Raw genomic sequence first — 21993 nt, forward strand, 5'->3', positions numbered from 1 at the left:
AACAAACCCAGGCCAGAACATCTCCTTAGGGCAGAAGGTCTGTGACTGTATTTTGCTTCCTCATAAACTCCAGGCACTGGTCACTGAACAAACTTACGCCAGTGGAACCAGCTCTCTAACCTGCACCAGATATGAATGTACTCAAGGGCTACCTGAACACAGTTCTTCAAGGGTGACCACGTGGGGAAGCCAGTGCCTCTCTGGTCACAGTCTGCTTGACCCGGGCAGGCTTAGCCCCACCATGTAGCACCTAATACCCATTCTCAAGAACGGGGACCCTAAACCTTCCCTTCTCCCCTCAACAATGTTGGAGGCGCATCTGAGTGTACCTGGCCTGTTGGCAGTTGTGCGTGCACTTCGCTTCTGCAACCCAGACCTCCACCTCCCATTTACTGGTTCATTGACACAGGGTGCTTCAGGCCTGGCTGCCTCCTGGGCGTGCCCGCAACGCGTGCGTCTCCTCTTCCGGCGGGCTAGGCGGCCCGGCCTGCCGGGCGTCCGCAGGGTGCAGGGTGCCTCGTGGCCCGGCCCCGCGTTAGGGTTAGGGAGCGGGATTCGGCTTCCCGGCGGCAGAGGGCGCCTGGCGCCGCGGTCCCGCGCCCCGGAGCCGCCCGCGAGGAGCGAGCAGAGGCGAGGCGGGCGAGCGGCGGCCCCTGCCACGTACCCGGCCGTGCGCGGCGGCGGCAGGTGGGCGCGGGGGCTGCGGGGACCGCGCGGCTCCGAGCGGGGCCTCCGCGTGCGGGTGCGGGAGGCCGGGACGCCGCGGGTGGTGCGCGCTGGCGGGCCGGACGGCTCTGCGCTCCCCGCCGCGCCTTCCGGGCCGGGCCGGGAAAAGTTGGGGCGGCGCGCTGGCCTCGGGGGCCGGGCGGGAAGTGCGGCGCGGGCGGCCGAGGCCCCGCGCGGGAAGGCGGACACGCGCGGCCCGCAGAGGGGCGCGCGTTTGCAGGTGGCGGCGGGTGGCGGGGAAGCCAGCGGGGCGGCGGGGACGGGTTGGCCTCTTCCCCGCTGCGGCCCAGGGGCCCAGCCGAGAGTTGGGGGCCCCTCGTGGCGTTCGGGGTCCCCGTGGGGAAGGAGCTGAGCGTGGTTTGCTGCGTCGCGGGCTCCAGGACCGCCCCTCCCGGTGCCTCATTCACCTCACACTGCGGTGCGTTTGTCCTGGGGAAGTTGAGCGGGCCGCAGAGTGGACGGTACGTGTAGGGTGTTCCGAAGAGAGTGGGAAGGGACCGCGTGAAGCACGCACACCCACCAAGCTCTCATTCCCGGCTCGGTGCGAAACTCCGGGCCCCCTAGCGTTTAAGAGATTCTCCGGGCTGGGCTAGGAGCTGCTCAAAGCTGCACAGCACATCTAGGCATAGTGTGTGGCTAGAAGATGTGGCCTCTGATTTTCTGTCTGTCTTTCTGTCTGTCGTTGGCCACTTCCCAAACAAGGTTTCAACAGATGCCCATGCGTTTTTAGGACAACCTATCTGGTGCCCTTTGATGAACTTGATGCCCGCTCCCCAAATAAGCTTAGTATTCAAGCCACCTCCATGCCACGTTGAGTGCAGTAGAGCACAGCTGTGGGCCCAGGCCATGGGCTTCTTGAGCCCTTGGGAGAATCTAGCTGTGTCACCAGGACATGACCTTGGGTGAGCCCTATGGACCTCAGTGTTCTTATCTGTGCAATAGGAGAAAAAAGCCAGATAATTTAAAGGTGGCAGAAGGAGTTTTCCAAGGGAGCCTGGTGTGTATTCTGATTTGCGGTCTCTCATGTGCACAAATGTTTCTACTTGCCCCCAGGAAGATAATAGGATAGCTTTAAAGAAAACAGGAGCTAAAAAGATCGAATACACAAAGCAGAAAGTCGTAATTGATACTGGGTGTTCATTGGAGTGCTGTACTCATGCAGGTAGTGGGTATTGTGGGCTGCCGGTTTGTCTTTGCTATAGTGTTGCTTCTAGAGCTAAGAACATCCTGAACATGCCACCCATGGGCACGAATTTTAGCCTTCAAGCCTGGGGTGGTCGCTCAGTTGGCTTGATGGGGCCCTTCCTGAGGGGCATGTCCAGATCTCAGTATCCTTCTGTGTAAATGCATCCTTGCCACCTCTTCTGGTCCAGCTTCCGAAGGAGTGGGCTGGCTTCCCATTGCTCGTGGTATATCTGAACTAGGCTGATTTCTTCCAAGTCCAAGTCGTAAGTCCGTACTCATGAGGTACACTTGCGTGCAGCCCACTACAAATAGTTTACATAGTAGTGTATGTTGTGTCTACTCCATCTTATTCCTCCATTTCTGCCGGGGCAGCCTCTCACCCAGACTTGGGAAACAGTTTTTGGGTCCTGAGGGCAATCACACTAATTAATGCTCATTAATGATCAAGCTTCAGTGTTGTAAGGTGAGGGGAGATTTTCTTTCTTTCTGATTGATTTATTTATTTCAATGTATATGAGCACACTGTAGCTGTCTTTAGACAGATCAGAAGAGGGCATCAGATCCCATTACAGATGGTTATGAGTCACCATGTAGTTGCTGGGAATTGAACTCAAGACCTCTGGAAGAGTAGTTAGTGCTCTTAACCACTGGGCCATCTCTCCAGTCCAAGGGGGATTTTTCTTGTTTTATTATAACTGAATGTTTTTCTCTTGTTCACTTCCATTTTCAGCTTTCAGAATCCATATCAGCTTTGATTTGACCATGCCATTCTTAGTAATCCTTAAAACAATTTTGTTAGTTTCTTGGAAATGGCAGTAGATGATTATCTCTTAAGTTTAAGATAGTGGTAAAATGATACCTTAAAAACACAGGGCTTCACTAATTACGTTCAGTCCTTGAAATATTCAAAGTGTGTACACGAATGACCACAACTATGCAGAGACTGCTAGATTAACAAAAACCGTGTTTTCAGGATAGGTTCCATTTGTGCCTCTGATGCTCTGTGGGCTCTGAAGTGGGGTGGGTTTCAGCTCACTGGTGAGGAAGCTAAGCCAAGAGGCACAGTTCTGTGTCACAGCAGTGTCTCTGCACCCACAGAACCATTTGCAGTGATGGTAAAGGAATTCTTATTAGTTTACAAGGTTGTGATCTCTCAGTGAGAACATGAGGAAACACAACACGCTCGCTGACTCAGGATGTTGGGCCTTAAGCACTAGAGGACACTGGAATCAGCACTAGAGGACACTGGAATCCACCTATGAAGTGATCCTAGAAATATAGTGGGCCTGGGTGTAAGCCCTGAGCCCTTGGCTTCACCTCTGGTCTGGGTATTGCTCCTATAAAGCCTGAGCCCTGCTGCTTTCCCTCACCTGTGAACCAAAGACTGCATGAAAGCTGGCCCCCTCCTCTCTCCTTGCTCAGGCACTCCAGATAATGGGATTGATTAAGTCTTCCAGTAGGAATTGTCCTCAGGGGAGAAAGGTTTTTTTTAAAGTACATTTTTGTCCTTATGAATAATTCCTCTGGCTTATGCCTCCCTACACCAATCCCAGCACGCACACAGAACATTCCAGGGCCTTGGGCTATGGATGGATCCAAGAAGGAACTGAACAAAACCAGAAGCCAGAAAGGGCAGGTTGGAAGTTGGATGTGGTTTTAGCTGGTTTTCTTTTGCTTTTTTTTTTTTTTTTTTTGTAGATTTCTCTCCATTTTTGCACAAGGGAGAGATAATGGAGTTTGGGGGGCTTCTGGATAAGGTGAGGAGGAAGGAGGCAGGGAGGGCACAGAGGAGGCGAGGCTGGCTGACCGTACAAGGGGACTGTAGTTAGATGTGGAACTAAGGTAGATACCGGGCCACTGTCCACCTAGTGCTGGAAGCCTCCCTGCTGGGCGTTCAAGTTTTGTGCTCTAGGCAGATTGTGACTTGCCTTAGTGGCAACATCAGTGAAATTCTGTAGTCAGTTGTGTGCAGAAAAGGAAATTAAATTCCAAGAGGGTGTTTGTTGTGACGGATGCCAGGATTTTTATTAGGATCTAGTCAGTCTATAAAAGTACCTCCTAGTTCCCCAAAGATATTTTAAAAGAAACAGTTTTTAAATCATGGAAATGTCTTCATTGTGAGTCTTTGAAATGTCACCCTCCTAAATTGTGGAAACAAATGAGGTTTAAAACATCCCAGGAATTTATATTTTGACCTGTTCTTTCACTGTTATCACATTATTTTAATAATGAGTTACTTTTAGTTTCCTTTACATTTTTTAAAAGATTTATTCATTTATTTTATGTCTATCAGTACACTGTAGCTGTACAGATGGTTGTGAGCTATCATATGGTTGCTGGGATTTGAACTCAGGACCTTTGGAAGAGCAGTCAGTGTTCTTAACCGCTGAGCCATCTCTCCAGCCCCTCCTTTACATTTTGATAGCCTAGTTTCTACACTTTAGAGTTTGCCTCTGCCTTCTGTTAGTTCTTACTGATTATGCAGAACTGTGAGGAGTTAAGGAGCACAGTGTACTGAAGCAGGCTGGGGACAGCCTTAAGATGGTCACTCTATGAGCTAAACTGTCATGACAAGATACGGTCCTGACAGCAGACCTGTCGGCAGATTATGATGGCACATAATCCATAAAGCATGGTGCTTGATGGCTCACAGATACATGTATCTTGTAGATATGAAAGACTGGTCATGTTATACTGACCAGCAAGTGGAAATTAGTGGAGAAGAGACCGTTAGATAATACAGTGGGCTCAAGACATAGCCTAGGCCAAAACCATGACACTATGGCCCTGTGCTGAACAGGGTGCACAGTGAATGGGAAGACCTTGGTGTCTCTGGATGGTGGAGTTTAGAGAGGACACATTTTCTGCTCCTCACTCTCACAGCCTCGAGCTGTGGTCCTGAAGATGCTGAGAGGGACCTGCAGCAGCATGCATTGCTTCTATTGGGCTCTTGCTAGAGACAGCTGTCTGCTTTGTTGCTACTCTCTCACCTTATGTCTAGGAGCTTCTCAGAATTGAGCCTGGGCTCTCAAGCCCCACTTGGGAATACTGTTTGAGCATTCAAATGGAACTTGCTAGAAGGATAAAGCCTAGTTTAGAAGTGGTTTACATTCCAGTGATTGCTGGTCCCCAAGCAGATGTGATAGGGTTAGTCCTCAGTTCTCTGTGTGTGCCTGTGTGAGGTTGCCAGGGAAAGCAGTAATGGGGTATGTACTGTGATTAGTGGCCAACTTTAAGGACTGGAGGTTATCTTCCTCCCAAGACTGCAGCCAGCGTTGGAGAGCTTGACTAGTCTGGAGCAGATTCTGAGCCCTGGGATGGAACATGCTGTTCACAGGCCTTATGCCCCTGGTCTATGCCAGAGATGGTAGTGAACCTGCTTACGGCTGTCCATTTTCTGGATTGCATTCCTGCTTGTTCTTGTTCTGGTCAGGCAGGAGATCAGTTGACTGGGTTCTGGCTTTATCTGGACTGTTCATTTGTGAGAGAGCAGTTGGGTAACCTGTTGACCTCACCACATGGCTTCTCAGCACGTGTCGCAGTCTCTGCTGGTGGACACTGTGTGCAGGCCCACCTCACTGCTTACATTTTCTCTGAATTGGTGACCTTGCATCCTTGTACTAAGGTGTCTCTTTTTGACACCCACAGTGGTGTACAAGGACAGACAGCATCCTTGACTGGGTGGTGAGGCCCGTGCCGGAGAAGAGCCATGTCTGGCCCATGCAGACAGTAGCTATCATGCCTACCTCCTGTTTATTATGTCTGCAGCAAAGCCTCCTTGCTGGTTTTTTTTTTTTTTTTTTTTTTTGAAGTGTGTGTGTGTGTGTGTGTATTGGGGTCTGTTTGTTTTAATTATTACCAAGAATCAGAAAAGATATTTGTCAAATGTTTAAATCTACAGCAGTGTTGTAGGTCTGGCAGGCGGGAAGAATAAATACACATTTAGCCAGAATACCACTGATTGATGTCTTCCTATGCTAACACTGCTCTGTTGCATGAGGCTTCTGATTTGGATACTGATACAGTTTGGGTTTCAGGAGTAAGGGGCTCTTCCTGGGCTGCTTGCCGGTGTGGAGGGACTCCGCTGAGCAGGCTCCTCTGCCAGTCTCAGCTCTCCCACTAATGCGGGCACTGGCACACAGCACCTCAGTTGGGAAGGTAGAGTTTGTCCAGACCCCTTTGTTGGCCTGCCTGAGGAATGCCTCCTCTCTGCTGCCTCAAGGGGATTCTCTTTTGACCTTGTGTGCATATGTGTGAAGAAAGGCCCAGAACTGGTGCCTTCAGGGATGGCAGATCGAGGGTAGGAAAGGCCACAGCTCTCCTTGCATCCCTCTTACCCTGTCAATCTCAACTTGACCTGTTGTCAAGTCTCAGCTATTAGGATCTCTTTAGTTCCTCCTAGAGTGCAACGTGGAAACATACACTGACTTGGGGTGCAGGTTTGCCAGCAGGGGAATCTGTTTGGATGGTGCTGTTTACAGTGAGGCCACTTGCTTTCTTAGATGACCCAGGTGGTATGTGTGAATCTGCTCCCACACCCCCACCTTCCTATGTAGAGTGTGGAAGAGATGAGCAGCCACGTTGACACTGGCAACCCTCTCCCAGATACCTCCTCCCTATTGAGTCCTCAGCAGTAACTGGTTTTAGCAGTTGGATGAGTATCTTGAAGCCATTTGTCAGCCTATTTAGACGCATGGGCATAAGAGTTTCTTTGTTTTACGAGCCTAGATCTGATTGTGTGTACCATTCTACTACCTTTCTTGTTTTTATATTGTGAAGTTGTTTGCATACATGTAGCTCGTCTCTGTTCTTTTGTCTACAGCATATGATATAGGTGTATCAGTTTATGAATTGGTTTCCTGTTGATGGGCAGATGAACTAGCTCATGAAGTTTTCCCTTACCCATGTACATGCATTAGTGTGCCTGCATTTCTCTATGACTGGAATGATTTGTCAGACATTTACATTAATTCAGCCCTTCACAGCAGCAGTACCCATGGTGATCTTAGATGTCCTGGCTTCTACTTCAGTTTACAAGTTTGCCCGTTTTCCTACTGGCTGACATTATGCTGATAGGAAGAAGTAGATTGTGTTTTATAAGCATCCTGTCGATTACCAGTTAAGTTGTGACACCCATTGCTTAGCCTTGGATCTTAGTGGTGAGATCTTAACTTGCAGAGTGAGCCGGCCTATAGAATCCCAGAAAGACTCCTTGACTCTGCTTAGGGTGGAATATGCACTGTGTCCCCAGGGGTGGCGGTGTGGCACCTGGGAGCCAGATCTGGTTTCACATTTGTTCCATTTCTGCCAGAGGTGACAGGACACTTGGAACTTGGTGTACAGTCCCTAGGTATGTCTTGAAGTGTTCCCCTGAGGAACTGGGTTTGTGTAAGTACCAAATGAGAGTGGTCTTTCTGGAGACTGTGCACCTGAAAGCCAGATGCTGTGGTGTTCATAAAGCCTGGTGGAGAGTCTGTGTGGGCAGATGTTCTTCCATCTGTGCGGCCATCATCCCTGTTCCTGGCTTGCTATGGAGTGTTGTGACAGTTTGCCGTGTCCTGGGGTCTTTGTGAGAAACTCTGGAATCTTGACAGGTAGCCAGCATACTGAGTTGACTCCTCTGGGCTGTTCCCACAGCCTGGGCCATGGACCTTAGAGCCTTTGACTTACTGGAACTTTTTAATCTTCTGCTGCTGAGGGAGGTGTGGAGTAGGAATGGTGGGAGCAGAGGGGTGGAAAAGGGACTTGAGAGCCCAGCTCCTGCTCAGTCCTCATCAGGGGGGAGCGCTAAGTCTGTTATATCCTGGTACTAGAGCAAAGTTAGTTCTCTTTCTAGCTTCAGTTTCCTCACTGAGGATCCAGGCTTACCTAGGTCATAAGTTACAGGGTCATTGTGAGGATTCTCTGTGTTCTTTCATAGAGTTTTGACATTTACCCAGCAGGTACTCAGTGACTGAAGCCATTTCTTCAGTGTGCAGATTCCTTTCTTAGCCATGGTTTTAAATTTTAATTGTGTGTGTATGTGCGCCTGCATGGATACCACAGTGCTTGTGTGGTGGTAAGAGTAAAACTGTGTGCAGTCGGTTTTCTCTTTTCATCTTTGTATTTGTTTCAGGAATCCAACTCAGGCTGTCAGGCTTGGGTGGCAAGCACCTTTACCTCCTGAGCCATCTCAGGTAAGTGCCCAGTGAATGCTTTTAAGTGAATGACTGTACATTTGGTTGGCTCCGTGTGAAAATGTAGATAGCCTGCTGGCATTGAAAGGGCTCGGTCTGGAGATCAATGTCTGCCGAGAGAGATGGGAGGAGAGAGGGGTGCAGGTGGAAGGTGTCCGCATCTCAGCTCAGCCAGTCGCTTACCAGTAAACAAGTCCTGTGGGCACTCAGCATCCCAGGTGCAAAGGCACTTGCATTTAGAGAGACTGGGTGCTGGAAGGCCTAGAGTGAGCTCTCTTGTTTGTTTTGAATTGACCGATAGAGCCTCTGAATGCTGACGTGTCTCACTTTATACTGGCCAGACTGAGAGTGAGTATGGACTTTCCCCATCTTCTGCACACATCCACGTTTCCTGTTTCCAGATGTGGACAGTATTGGCTGTGTCATTTATTGCCTGAGGCTGTAGTGCTTAGGGTCAACTTATGCCTTGAGGTTACTGAAGTCCCGAGAGGAACAGAAGGTTGTCTGTGGTGTTGGAATTGCAGCTCATGCCTGCCTGACTATCAAGCTCACACATCTATGCTCCTAACAGCAGTACCCAGGCTGATGTACATAGGATTTCACTCTTCCCCAGTCACCCGTGTTGGTAGTGTTTGCACCACTCTGTGTGTGTGCACACATGCTGACAAGTTCTTGCAAAACCCCTAGTTTGTTTGGTGATTTAATTTTTCCCCACCTGATATCTGAGGCCTGCAGGGTGAATGTGGAGAAGGCAATACCTAAGGCCTGCATTACACCATGTAGCTAGTATCTACATGGGAACATGACAGCCCTGCTGAAGACTGAGCTTAGTGTATGAGCATGTGGTCTGGGGCCTAGGAGATCCCAGTGCTCCCTGCAACAGATGCAGGAGTCCTCGGGAGTAGGCAGAGTTTCAGTCACTGAGACTGTGACATGAGTCTGGATGACGCGTGTGACAGTGCTACATAAGGAGTCAGGTGATGCACGCCTTTAAACCCAGCACTCTGGAGGTAGAGGTGGGCAGATCTCAGAGTTCAAGGTCAGCCTGGTCCTGGTTTACAGAGTGAGTTCCAGGACAGCAAGGGCTAAACAGAGAAATCTGTCCCCCTCCCCCACCCCAAAAGCCCTAAACCTGAATGGAATCAAAGTGGCCTGCAGCAGGAGAGAGACTTGAGAGCAATGTGCAGTAGCTACCGAAGGGATTGCCCTAAATAATAGCAGAATCAAGGCCTCATCTTGGGTCTGGCTTCTCAGAAGAGCACAAATTAAAATGAGCCATAGTTAACCTGTAGAGAGCAGATTCACTTGCTTTTATTACACGCTGCATTTGACAGATAAAGACCCCAGGGGCAAGGTGCCTGTTTAAGGTCACAGTATAATGGAGAAGAGAGCCAAGCTGGATCCTGCTCCCTGGCCCACTGCAGTCATTACTGTGGCAGCCCTCCTGGAGGAAGGACATGGCTACCTGTGGGAAGTTAGTGTAGTGAATTGGATGAATGAGTTCCCAGTCCAGTTCCTGACCTGTCTGTCTCTCTGAGAACTTAGCTTCTCCGCATGGGCCCGTCTAGGCTGAAGGTAGCACCCCTCCTCCTGTTAGATTGTTATTCACCCAGCAACTTTTTACTGAGGCCCTGGTCCTGCTGAGGGCTGGCTAGGGGGATCTTGCAAGTGTGCTGGCTTCCTAGGGCTGCTGTGACACAGCTCTGAGGCAGTGGCTTAAGCAACACAAGTTTATTCTGCCTCAGTTCTCAGGCTCAGGGTATCTGCTCCGCATTCCATCTTGACCTCTTCTGTCACCTGAGGTTCTCTTTACCTCTCCCTGTGTGAGGGTCTCCAGAGGCACAGAATGGGCAGTTAGTGCAGGGTTAGCCTTGTTGTAATTGGGCTCTTCCTTAGAGCTAGAGATAGTGTGTGTGTGTCTGTGTGTGTGCTCACTGGTGCATGTATGAATGCACTTAGGTATTTTGTCTATAGGTTTTAAAAGGAAGAAGTTAGATCTCTCTTCACTGTAGATATACCGCTCTTCCTGATTCTCTCACCTCCCCACCTCCCCTCACATATGCTACATGCGTGAGGATGAGGCTTGGGTGGCATGTGTGCATGGAAAGACCTTGCAAACTGTTGTACTGTGAGTTGCATGGCCTTCCCCTCCCTCATTCTACAGGCTCTATCTTATCCATTTTAGAGTGGCAGACACTGTTCAGGTGGTCATTGCCTCAGGCAGATGTTGGAAATGCTGAGCTCAGTGTGCAAATTCAGTTCAGCATCCAGATCTTTGTAAGCTGTAAAGTCAAGATGCAGCAAGATCCAGTCAGCTCCCTTGGTTAGTGGGTCATGTTTAGCCTTGAAAATTCAGGATATTGGTGGAGACCCATGGAGAGAGGGGAACGGTCCTGTATTCTTTGTTCGTGAACTCGGGACCTTTTTACTTTGTAACTCCCGACGTTTTTATAAAAACACCAAGTTTCTGTCATTAAAAAGAAGAGACTGAGGTGGAAGTTTGAGTTGGCCTGCTTGAGGCCTGTGGGATCAGTTTGTGTGTCTGCTGAGGACATAACTCAGAGCTGAAGCGCAGGCACCGTGTCTAACTCACAAGGAATTTCCTCTTGGAGCCTCGGAAGGAAAGGGCCTGGGACTGTGTGAGGAAGGCTCCTGAGAGGTGGGCCGTGGTGGGCCTGCTTCCTTCACCCTCAGAGGGGGCTCCCCATGTTTGGAGGTTATCTGCATGGTGCTTTCTGTCCAGGCTCCTGTGGAGAACATGGTTTTAGATGGTAATTATGCATAAGTGGGGATGGAAATAGAATTGCCTGTGTCAGGAGCAGCTGCCTTTGGGGAGATCCACACTCATTCCCCAACTCCCTCTGGAGCACAGCACTCTACAGTGTCAAAGTTGTCGACTACCCATGTGTGTTGCGAAAGGGTTATTTTGGGGTGTGTTCTCCTAGCATATCCAAAGGGCTTTCATAGAACTGCTTTTTAAAACACTTTCTTTCTCTGCTAGAGGCACTCAGGAAACTGGACTTGGCGTGTCCTGTAGATGCTACAGGGCCAGTGTTGTTTTCCGTGTTATATACACAGTAAGGACCCCTGTCTCACAACCAGATAAGGATTCATTTTACCTCCGAATCGGCTCCGGATGGCTCTTGTCTCTGTCCTGAGCACTTAGTAAATAAGTAACTTTTGTTGGCCAAGATAGTATTGAGTGTGGGCTCTGATATGTTTGTGGGGCTCCAGGCTTATTGTATGCTATGAGATCAGAGATCAGAGTCCCAGATTAGGCTGTAAGACTAAACTCTGTCCTCATTCTTGCTGCTGCTTTGGGGAAGTCACTTGCTACATTGGCTTGGAGACATTGTTGGGGGCTACTGGCCAGAGCATGGTTGACTCAAAAACAGCTGCATGATGGGGACGTCACCCTGCCATGAGTGACAGTACAGAATTCGCATCCTGGAGCTCGCTGCACAACTGGCAGGCAGCTTCACCAGAGAGCCTCTCCCAAGCTTACTGCTTTTATAGTTGTCTCACCTTTAACCTGCAGGACTATGAAGGGACTACAGTGGTCCTCTTTGTTCCTTGTGCTCCTCTCTCCTGATTGGGCAAGCCCTTGGCCTCCTCTCCTCCCCTAAGAGGGAACCCTTTGAAGTAGGGCTGTTCTATTCATTGGGCGCCTGACACATTCAGACTCCCCTAAAAGTCATGGGCAGCATCTCTACTCCTCTGCTGTCTCCTGCTGTCTAGCCTCCAGAGTCCTGTTTCCTAGACAGGGAGGGAGGCCAGCTTAGGAGGACTTGGCTGAACCTCCACTCTGCCTCTGGAGGCAGGTGGCTTCTTCAGTTGCTCAGCTAGTATCTGTGTTCTCCCACAATGCACACAACTTTCTGTACCTGCCTTCAGCAGAGGCCCTTTATTCCTGGGGATTGTTTTTGTAAAACAAGTAAGAAAAAAATGGGTCATGACTACAAGAAAGTCATTTCCCCAGTTATCTCTGTGTTTTGTCTTCTTGGAAATTTTCATCTTTATTTTCTTTTTGAGACAGGGCTCATGTATGTCAGGCTGGTCTCACACCTGCTGTGTAGCTGAAGATGACCTTGATCTTCTGGTCTTCCTGCCTCCTCCTGCCAAGTGCAGGCACTTCAGGAGTGTGCTGTCATGTCATGCATGCTAGGCAGCACTCTACTAACCGACATACATCTCAAGCCCAGATAGGGCTTCTTCTGTGTACTTGTAATAAATTACTACTTACTAGAGTTCGGTAGGTACCAGACATGCCTTATAATAGCTTATGGAGTCCTACTACCAACATTTTTTTAAAAAATAATAAACCTTAACTTATTTTTGTTACTGTGATAAAGTATAAATAGCATGAAACTCACCCATTTAAACTTTTTTTGTAAACAGTCCAGCTTGGCTTTGAACTTTTGATTCTCCTGCTATTGATGCCCCAGTACTATGATAGGTGTGTACCACTACCCCCTAGCCTTTTATTTACTTCTTTTTATCTATATGTGTGTACACAGCTGCCAGATTCCCTGGAGCTAGAGCTATAGGTGGTTGTCAGCTGCCTGACTTTAGTGCTGAGAACTAAATTCAAGTCCTCTGGAAGAGCAGGGAGTGCTCTTAGGCACTGAGCCATCTCTCCAGCTCCCTACTCCTGACTTTTCAAAATTTTCATGTATACAGTTCAGGGCCATTAAGTATCTCTGCTGTGAGTTCCTTCCCTGAACTTGTCATTTTATTCTTGAGAAAGCTCAGACTTGAGCAGGGTTATTGGTTCAGGTTAGAGGGAGTTCCAGAGGCCATACTTGAATGCAGCACTGATGACTACTTCCTGGGTCCTCCAGTCTGTGGCTGTGGAGTCCCCAAGGCCTATGCTTGCCCAGCACTGACTGTAGTACAAAGCCATTCACTTGTGTGTGTTTCTCTTGAGGCTTCCAGCATTGGGGTAGTGTGTTCAGGGCTGTGTTGGTCAGCCTGGCTTTGTGGTGTTGAAGTTGGTGATCACGGTGTTTCTGTTGCTGCTAATAAGGTAGAAATGTATAGGCTGACTACAGGATTCTGTTTGCAGAATGATGTAGCAGGTGGAGGGGCCTGAGGCATCAGGTGACTGCCATTTAGAGATTTGAACCTAGTAAGTCTGGGTGATTCAGAGAGCGAACATTGAACTTGGTATCTGTGCCTTAGTCCTCATGCTTGGTCTCATTTCTTCTCTCCCAACTTTATCTTTAGTTTTAGATAACTATCTCAAAATCTCCTTATAGCCCAGGGTGGTCAGGAGATGAGGAGGATGCTGAATGGGAAGGGTACTCTGCCCAGAGAGAGAGGCGGAGGATGTTAGATCAGAAGGATTGGGAAAGGTGCCCCAGCTTCGTTTGCTCTGCTTTGTCTCTGGCAGGCTCCTTCCACCCTTGCTTAGCTAGAGAGGTGTAGCGCGTTCCTCTGTGTACCCGCATTGTATACCTTGTGCTTAGTGCTCTGGGTTTTACTGCTGTTTACTTTGGTAAGTTACTCAGACCCACTCTGCAAGACTCACCTTCCTCTGTTGACTCAAATTGTCATTGAGATCCCCTTGCAGCCTTGTATGCTTGACAATACTAGTATATAGTATCTTACACTGGCTACTGTTTCTGTCTTGTTTCAAGCCCAATCTCCCTTGGTTCTCTAACCCCCTTTGAGGGAGTGTCTGGGAGCTGTGCTCTGTTGCTCTCTCTCTCTCTCTCTCTCTCTCTCTCTCTCTCTCTCTCTCTCTCTCTCTCTCTCTCTCTCTCTCTCCCTCCCTCTCTTTCTCCTCCCTCCTCCCTCCCCATGTGTCCATGTGTTCACCTTGGTAGACTCTCTGTGTGCAAGACACTGAAGAACAACCGGAGAGAAGACAGAATAGCTCTCATAGCAGCCCTTGTTTTGTGTGTGAAGTCCTAGTTAGGAGGGGAGAGCATCAGAGCAGGCACTGCAGAAGAATGATGACTCTTGGTCAACATCGATGAAATGTTTGCTGGAGGTCAAAGGGCAAAGAGGAATTGACAGCCTCTGCCCCTCTGCTTCTCAGCAGCTCCCCACTTCAGCAGTTTGTCGCTGGGTGCCTGTCTCAGCACCTCGAGTTGACTTTTGAGTCATCTCTGCTGTCTGCTTTATGTGACACAGGGGACAGCCTCTGCACGAGCTCTGCTGAAGTCACCTCATCTCACTGTCCACTGGTTTCTGTTTTGAGACTGCTTTGCTCCTGGAAGACTAAGTAGGTCATGGATACCTGTTTTGAGCTGAGTGTGGCTATGCTCCATGGATGTTTACTTTCCAGAGAAAATCCAGTTGTCTTCATTTGCCCAGGAGACTGGGCACTCTGGTTGGTTTCTGGGTATATTTATAGAGAGTGAAGATGCTGGAGTAGGAGACACTGTGACCCTCCAGGCCTTCTGGGGGAGCCACAGCGAGAAGCCTTGGAACCCTTCAGGAAGTGGGGTGGCGGGTGGGGTCTTTCTCCTCTACTTTCCTGAGTTTTCTGAGAATCGGTTATCCTCATGGATTTCCTCATGCACTAACTGTGTGAAATCTTCTCTGGAGAAATCAAGTTTATTTTTGTAGGGATTTACTTTGCCAAGTCAGTAGCTGTAAGCTGTTTATTGTTGATTTGCTATGTGCTGAGCTTGTCCTGTGTCCTCCCTCACAGAACCTTCCCAGCCACCTTGGAAGGCGAGGGTTTGCTTTCTCTTTTCCATGGAGGAACGACTGGGGATCAAAGTGGAGCAGTCATTTGCTTACATTCCTGTGTAGAAACAGTGGAGCCAAGAACACCCACACAGGCCTGGTAGTCAGAGCCTAGCCTTTTTTTTTTTTTCTTTTGCATAACAGTTTTGAGCTTGGAAGACTGGTATCCTGTGTGGGATGAGTACTCCGCTGAGGCTTTGCGGCCTGTTTTGACCTTCCTTGAAAGAAAGGTGGCTCTGAGTCCTGGGGACCTGCCGACAGGGCACAGGAGGTACTGCTAGTTGGAGTTAGTGTGAGGCTCTGACTCCCTGTCACGATTCATTGACTTTCCTCTCGCTCTGGTATTTTTCCTGGTACCCTTCTGTGAGGCTCCCGAGTGCAGCGGTGAGGGTTAGGACCCTGCACTGTTCGGATGGCAATGTCATTGCTTCCCACTAGCCCACTGTGTGCTCCAGCTATTACCAAAGCTGTCCCCCACTTCCGTCTCTCCTGCCTTCTTGCAGGTTTGAGGAGCAAATCTGAGTTTGGAGGTGGTCATAGGCTTAATCTTTTTCTCTAGCTTTGTCCCCAAAGCTGGTTGCAAAATCCTGAAAGGAACATGGCTGTTCCATGTTGATTGTGTTCTGGGTTGATGGGCTTATTAGAACCTGGAGGCAGTCTGCCCAGGTATTGGTTTGGCCAGCATTCCTCAGAGCCTCTACCATCTGTCCCCAGTTTACAGATGCATTTCTTGGTAACTCGGAATTTAAACAGCCTGCTTTCTTTATGCTGTGGTTTCTTCTCAAAGAATTTTTAGGTTCAGCACACAGCAAGTCAGCCATGAGCAGTTACTACTAACTTGAAACAGAAGCAAAGTAGCAGTTATTTAAAAAGGTTTCTCCTAAGTTTTTCCTAAAAAAAAAAAAAAAAAATCTGAAGAGATGTTTGTTTCAACCCGACTTGTGTTGTCTGTGAGAAGCTGCCTGGGATTTGTCGGTGCCAGCAAGAGTCTCCATCAGGAGCAGCACCTCTCCTGCCCTCCACAGCATTTCCTGGCTTTGTGAACAGGGGCTGGCTACATACCTTTACTGTATCCATATCCTATAAATTTCCAATAATAACGTGCATAAGAAGCAATGATTAGATACAAATGAGACTACGTGAATCATAGGACTCAGCAAATGGGTTGCTATTTGTCTGTAGTTTTCCACTAACTTAGAAAAGTCACTAATCTTTCTATACTAGCTGAGACCTGAGACCCTCTCCTTTCCCTAAGGTGAGTGGGAATAATCTACTGTAGACTATTACCAGGAGATGTCTTCAGAGAAACCTGATTTCAGGACCAGCCATAGGATGATAGGAAACTATGGGAGTCATATATATGGTTGAATGAAGGGACAAGGGAGAAATAGATGGATGATTTTTTATTTTAAACTTTTTATTTTATTTATATGGGTGTTTTGCCTGCATGTATCTGTGCATCATGTGTGCAGAAGCCAGGAAAGGGCTTCAGATCCCCTAGAACTGGGTTATAGACTAAGCCAACAAGTGTGTGTGTTAGGACTTAAACCCAGGGACTCCAGAAGTACAGCCATTGCTGAGCCATCTTACCGGCCTCAGTTTATTTATTCTTTGACACAGATTCTTACTTTGTAGCCCAGGTTGGCCTGGAACTCATGATGATCCTCCTGTCTCAGTCTCTCGAGTGCTAGGATTACAGACCCGATTACATGCCAGGCAAAACATCATTTTACAAATAGTCTTTTAAACATGCATGCTGGTTACCTGCACTTTGAACACTGCCATTTACTAAGTAATCATGAGATCACTTTAAAAGCTTTGACCTCCTTTCCAACTCCTCCCACACAGCTAGTAGATTTATTCTTACATTTCCTACCATCTAGTGAGAACTTCCCCCAGCCCACTCACCTTCCTTTCTTCTTTATTGTTCATAAATGTTAGTGTAGACAAGTACAGGGAGCCAAGAAACCAACCCACTGTGTTTAGTCTTCGAGGCTCCAGGACTGTATACATTTACCATGTGGTCTTGCAAGGTTACTCTTCTTAATTCAAGGAGCTTGCAATCCAGAGAGTGCAGAGACCTTAGGTTCTGATCATGCCCACAAGCCGAGAGTCATACTGGGATTCTTCAATCAGAGACTGGGCTTTGTTGGCATGGTGGTGGTGGCATTGGAGTCTTAATTCATTGTGAAGGAGACCATCTGCAAGCTTAGTCTTCTGTCAAGAGGATTGCAGTAGGATGAAGGACTATATGTCTCAGTATAAGACAGTCCCTCTTTTGACTCCTAAACTTCTGTTACCCACCTGTGCCTAACAGCTTCCCAGCATCTGGGAAAACTTTTTATAGCTGAAAGAACAGCCAGAGGAATGTGCAGGTCAGTCTACAGAATGGCGTTTCCACAAGGGACCAGAAAGAGAGTCTTGCCTTAGCTTTAAGAATAAAAAAAAAAAAAAATCAGAAAAATGGTGGGATCTGGAACTACCACCTCAAGTATGTGGATTTGGACTTCAGATAGGGCATAGCACATGTGAAGAGGTGGATTATCTGAACTCTCCTTGTATCCCCTAACCAGGGAAGATTGTACAGATGTCACAGAGGAGATTGGGGAGTCACACCATACTCACGTTGCCACAGGATACACCTGGTTTTGTGAGGGCCCATTCATCTTTCCCTCAAATCATTTCTTCTTTAGGTCATCTGCATTATCCCCCTGCACTCTGGTCCTTCCACATGATGCTCCATGTGGGAGAATCTGCCTACTGTGAGTTTATTTTATTGATCCATTTATTGATGCTTCAGAGGGCAGTCTGCTACAATGTTGAATGTGTGACTGTTAAAAGCTTGGGCTGTGTAGCTTGAGAAACTTGGGTATGAATTCTTATGTGACTTCAGATAACCCCTCCATCTTGAACTTGGGTCTGAAAGTGAGGCCTACCTCAGAGATACTGGAGATGAAATGAGATGGCTCAAGCCAAAAGCCTTTGGCACAGTGCCTATCATCCATACATACCACTTGCTGCCCTTGGTTTTGTATTTAGTATTAAGAAAAATAGTGTGAGGCAATTTGAATTTTAGAGTGCAGCTGCAGCCATGCCCCTGTAGGAGGCTCCTTCCAGAACTTTGGAACTGAACTTGAAGCTTAATCTGTGGTTTGATGGTGACCATGGAAGGGAAGGCTGTTGCAGTAGAGCAGGTGTGTGCTGAGGAAATGGCCTGGTTTTCAACTTTAGAGAACACAGAACATGAGGTGTAGATGGGGAGGTGGGGCTGTGCTGGAATTCAGCCCCATGAAGCTGCACGGGGCAGCTGCTGCCTTTTATTTTCTAAGACAGTGTTACAGATGCTGGGGAACCTGGGGGCTTTGTATCTAGCCCAATGATAGTTTTAGTGGACTGTCTGGGGGCTGGTAAAGACAGGGTTCTGAGATCATTCTCGGGGCCTTAACAGCCCTGCACTGCACCAGGGCCATGGCTGACCACTCACACATACTCCCACGAGCCTGTTGAAGGAGTATGTGCTGGGACTTTCCATTCAACCCTTGTTTTCAAGCCTGAATCTGCTTTCTTCTGTAGTTTAGGTGTGAGTGCCATGAACTCTTCCTCCCAAAGTTAAAGTGCTGTGTGTGTGTGTATGTGTGTGTGTGTGTGTGTGTGTGTGTGTGTGTGTGTGTGTACTTGAGGAGGTAACAATGGTACATGCTGAGAATTAGCCAATGATAGGCAGTTTCTCCCTTGAAGTTTAGTTGAAATAGTATGGTCATCTGCATTTCCCATGCTGGGAAGCAATATAGTGTCCCTACAGTGTAGCTTAGTGGTTAAGCTTGCAAACTTTCAGACAGTCTAAGACTCTGAACTCCGTTCCATGATTTGAGTGAGTACTTTATTGTCTTTTCCCATTTTTGTGTGAGTGTGTATGTGTGTGTGTGTGTGTGTGTGTGCGCGCGCACACGTGCATATGAGTTTTCATAAATATGGAAGCCTGAGATTGATGTTGGGAGTCAATCATTCCTGATCATCTTGAACCTTATTCATTGAGGCAGGTCCCTCTGATATGGCTGGTCTTGCTGGCTAGCTTGCATACTACCATACTCACCTGGCATTTACATGGGCTCTGGGGATCCTAACTCTGGTCCCATTTGGTGGCAAGAGATTTAACCACTGAGTCATCTCCCCAGTCCCCTGTCAGGTCTCCTGTCACTTCAGATTGTGGTGGTTAGATAAAAACCAGCATTCCTCTGGAACTTGTAAAGAGGGTTCCCCTCTACCAAAGGAACCATTTCCCTTTTCATTGTCAGAGGGGACAAATGTCTATCTGTAGAGGTGACCAAAAGTGTGTGGGCCGTAGGTTCACTTAGAAGCTGTGACATATTTCGAAGTCCTTGCTGACATCCTGGCTCTTCTCAGCTCTTCTAACTCCTCATTCCTAAACTTTTCTAGCTCATGTGCTTCCCTCCCAGCTCCTATTCTCCTTATGGCACTGCTAGTTTGGCAGTGTGCCCTCCTGGTCCTTTGTCTTCATCTGTGTCCCACCCCTCTCCTCTGCTCCTGCTTCTCTGCTGGCCAGGCCCAGGCTGCTGGCCACGTTCAGTCTTCTGCTCTCTCTCCCTGGGTTAGGGTTAGGGTTAGGGTTAGGGTTAGGGTTAGGGTTAGGGTTAGGGTTAGGGTTAGGGTTAGGGTTAGGCCCAGGCTGCTGGCCACGTTCAGTCTGCTGCTCTCTCTCCCTGCTCGGGACTCTTCCAGATGCCTCTGGCTGTTGTCTCCCTTGCATCTACAATAACCTTCCCCCCAACATGACATGGAGTGGTCATGTCTTCAATTTATACACTTTTTTTAGCACCGTTTCTATGAAACAAGGGTGTTGTCCATCGGCTGTGGGTACCTGCTTTTCACTGCCAGTGTCTTGCTTCCTTTGAGGTTGAGTGGCTTGGTGCTGGCTACAGCACTGTGGGGCCCCCTCGCTAGAAAGGACTTGTAGCTACTCTGCCACATGTTGGCCCTCATCACCCTTCCTTTTTCTTGCCTCAATTTAAATCCCCAGTGCTTTTCTCTTTTCCTGGCTTCTGGAGGGAGACACCTCTTGTGTCTCTTTTCGCTAGCATGTTCTGATGCTTGGCTTGCCTTATGTGTTTGTGTCAAGTCTCATCTTGGTGGAGTTTCACACCTAGTGGAGGTTACAAATGAAGGTGATCCCGTTGTCTTGCTGTTGGCTTTTACATCTTGCCTTTTTCCTCCTATGCTTCCTTGGAGGATCCTGATTAGGATTTTGTGATCTACAGTCTTTTGCTCTCTTCTTTGGTTGTGCCTGGGCCTCCATTGGTATTTCAGGCTGATCTCCTGCTCTGCTGGACCAGAATTCACAATGAATTAATTGAGTTGTTTTTATCCTGCTTACTGCCTCACTGAACACCTGCATGGTGGATCCTGCCAACTCCCCTGCCTGCTACCTGCTTGGCCAGCTGTCCCTTCCATGTTAGTTTCTTGCTTATATCAGAAATGTCAGTCTTGTCTTTTGAAGTCACTCGACTGTGTTGTTTTTAATTTAAAGGCGCACTACATGCTCTTTTGGTAACATCCCTATGTTCCCACCACACTGTCAGCTTTATAATCACTGGTGACCACAACCCTTGTGAAAGCTGCTGAGGGATGGAGAATGCAGGTGTAAGTGTGCTCCACGTGGGTCCCCAGTCTTACTTGTCTTTCCCGTGGCCTCCTTTTGACCCTGCCTTACTTAATCTGCTGTTGCTGCTTCAGGCGTGACCTCTGAAGAGATACTGCAGATGTGGCTTTAAAGACTGAAGGTGCATCTTGATCAATGTTTGGGGTACATATTATTCCACAGGCAGATGTGGTTTTACCAAGAACAAGAATGTACACAAGGAATGAACACAACCCAACCACAGATGTTGTTCTTGTCAGTAGCCTGTGCTGTCCCTTGCTGCTTTTCCTCAGTTGAAATGTTCCAGAGCCCGCTTTGTAGCTTTGTGGTTCCTGTATTAGTTCTATTTTTAATTTTTTTCAGAAGCATCCTGTGGTGGTTTAAACGGGAATGGCTCTCGTATCCTCATTTGTTTGGTTTCTTGGTCCCCAGTTAGTGGAATTCTTGGGGGAAGGATTAGAAAGTGTGGCATTGTTGGAGTGTGTGGCCTTCTTGGAGGAGGTGTGTCACTGAGGGTGTGCTTTGAGGTTTCAAAAGACCAAGCTAGGCCCAGTCTCATCCTCTCTCTGAGTTTGGATCAGGATGTACAGTCTCAGCAGCTGCTCCAGCACCATGCCTGCCTGCTGCCATGCTCCCACCATGATAATGATGGACTAACCCTCTGAAACTGTAAGCAAGTCCCCAATTAAATGCTTCCTTTTATACGTTTTCTTGGCCATGGTGTCTCTTCACAGCAACAGAGAACAGTAACTGAGATACCTCCATACTTTCTTCCATAATGGCTGTACTGGGCTACACTCCTACTAGCAGTGAATGGACTTCTTGTCTTGCCTCAATTGAAAAAAATTCAGAGAGCTAGCTGTACATGTGTTCATGGAGGTGAGATTTTACAGTGGCCTCACAAGGATTGCTCTGGGGTGAGGCTCTTCACTCTGGCTGCAGGGAGGAAGTATGGAGTTGGTTGGCAGGCTGGGGTCCTGACTCCTCCCTCTTTGCCATAGGCAGACTAGTCTGGGGAGTGCTCTTTGTCTTCTGGGCAAGTTTAAGGAAGTCCTAAAATGAGTGTCCCATTAGGATTGTCGGGAGAGAATGGATGGGAATTGCTGGGCGTGCTGCAAGTGCTTACCAGACGGCTGTCTTTATCTCCTGTTATGGGGAGAGAAGCAAAAGCTAGAGACCTGGGGTAGGCATTAGCCATCCACCATGGTTTAGGTTAGTCCTTGGAGAAAAAGGTAAAAAGTGTTCAGTTTCCTAGACTTCTAGAAGTCTCCATAGTCATGTGACTGTCTGTGAAGGACTGTCTGTAAGACATTGTACCAGGCACACATCACTCCAGAGTGATGAAGTCAGACGAAAAGCCAGACGGGTAATATCAGTTAAGGGAGCAGGGAGTCAGGCATGGAGGCACACACCTGTCACCTGGGAGACAGAGACGTAGGCAGGAGCATTCAGAGTTCAAGGTTGGCCTGGTTCTATAGTTTAAAAAGGAGGGGAAAACCCAAGAAAGGAAGAGGAGAGGCCAAGTGCCTTGCTTGGTCTCTCTTCCCAAGG

The 21993-nt window shown here is 48.2% G+C and overlaps 1 protein-coding gene across 5 annotated transcripts in view; it reads left to right on the forward strand.

The window, feature by feature from the left end:
• The first annotated feature begins 477 nt into the window (after nt 1-477).
• The window catches only part of Smco4 (single-pass membrane protein with coiled-coil domains 4), a 53226-nt gene continuing 31710 nt past the window's right edge, over nt 478-21993 (forward strand). For 2 of the 5 annotated variants that reach the window (XM_031343951.1, XM_031343957.1), the window contains exon 1: nt 478-687. The gene's annotated coding sequence lies outside the window, so the exon portion shown is untranslated. Of the gene's footprint in view, nt 688-954; nt 1188-8026; nt 8088-21993 lie in introns of those variants that run through there. The other 3 variants (XM_031343952.1, XM_031343954.1, XM_031343953.1) reach the window with 3 other exon arrangements.

The sequence above is a fragment of the Mastomys coucha genome, unplaced genomic scaffold (assembly GCF_008632895.1).
Source record: "Mastomys coucha isolate ucsf_1 unplaced genomic scaffold, UCSF_Mcou_1 pScaffold23, whole genome shotgun sequence".
Lineage (NCBI taxonomy): Eukaryota > Metazoa > Chordata > Mammalia > Rodentia > Muridae > Mastomys > Mastomys coucha.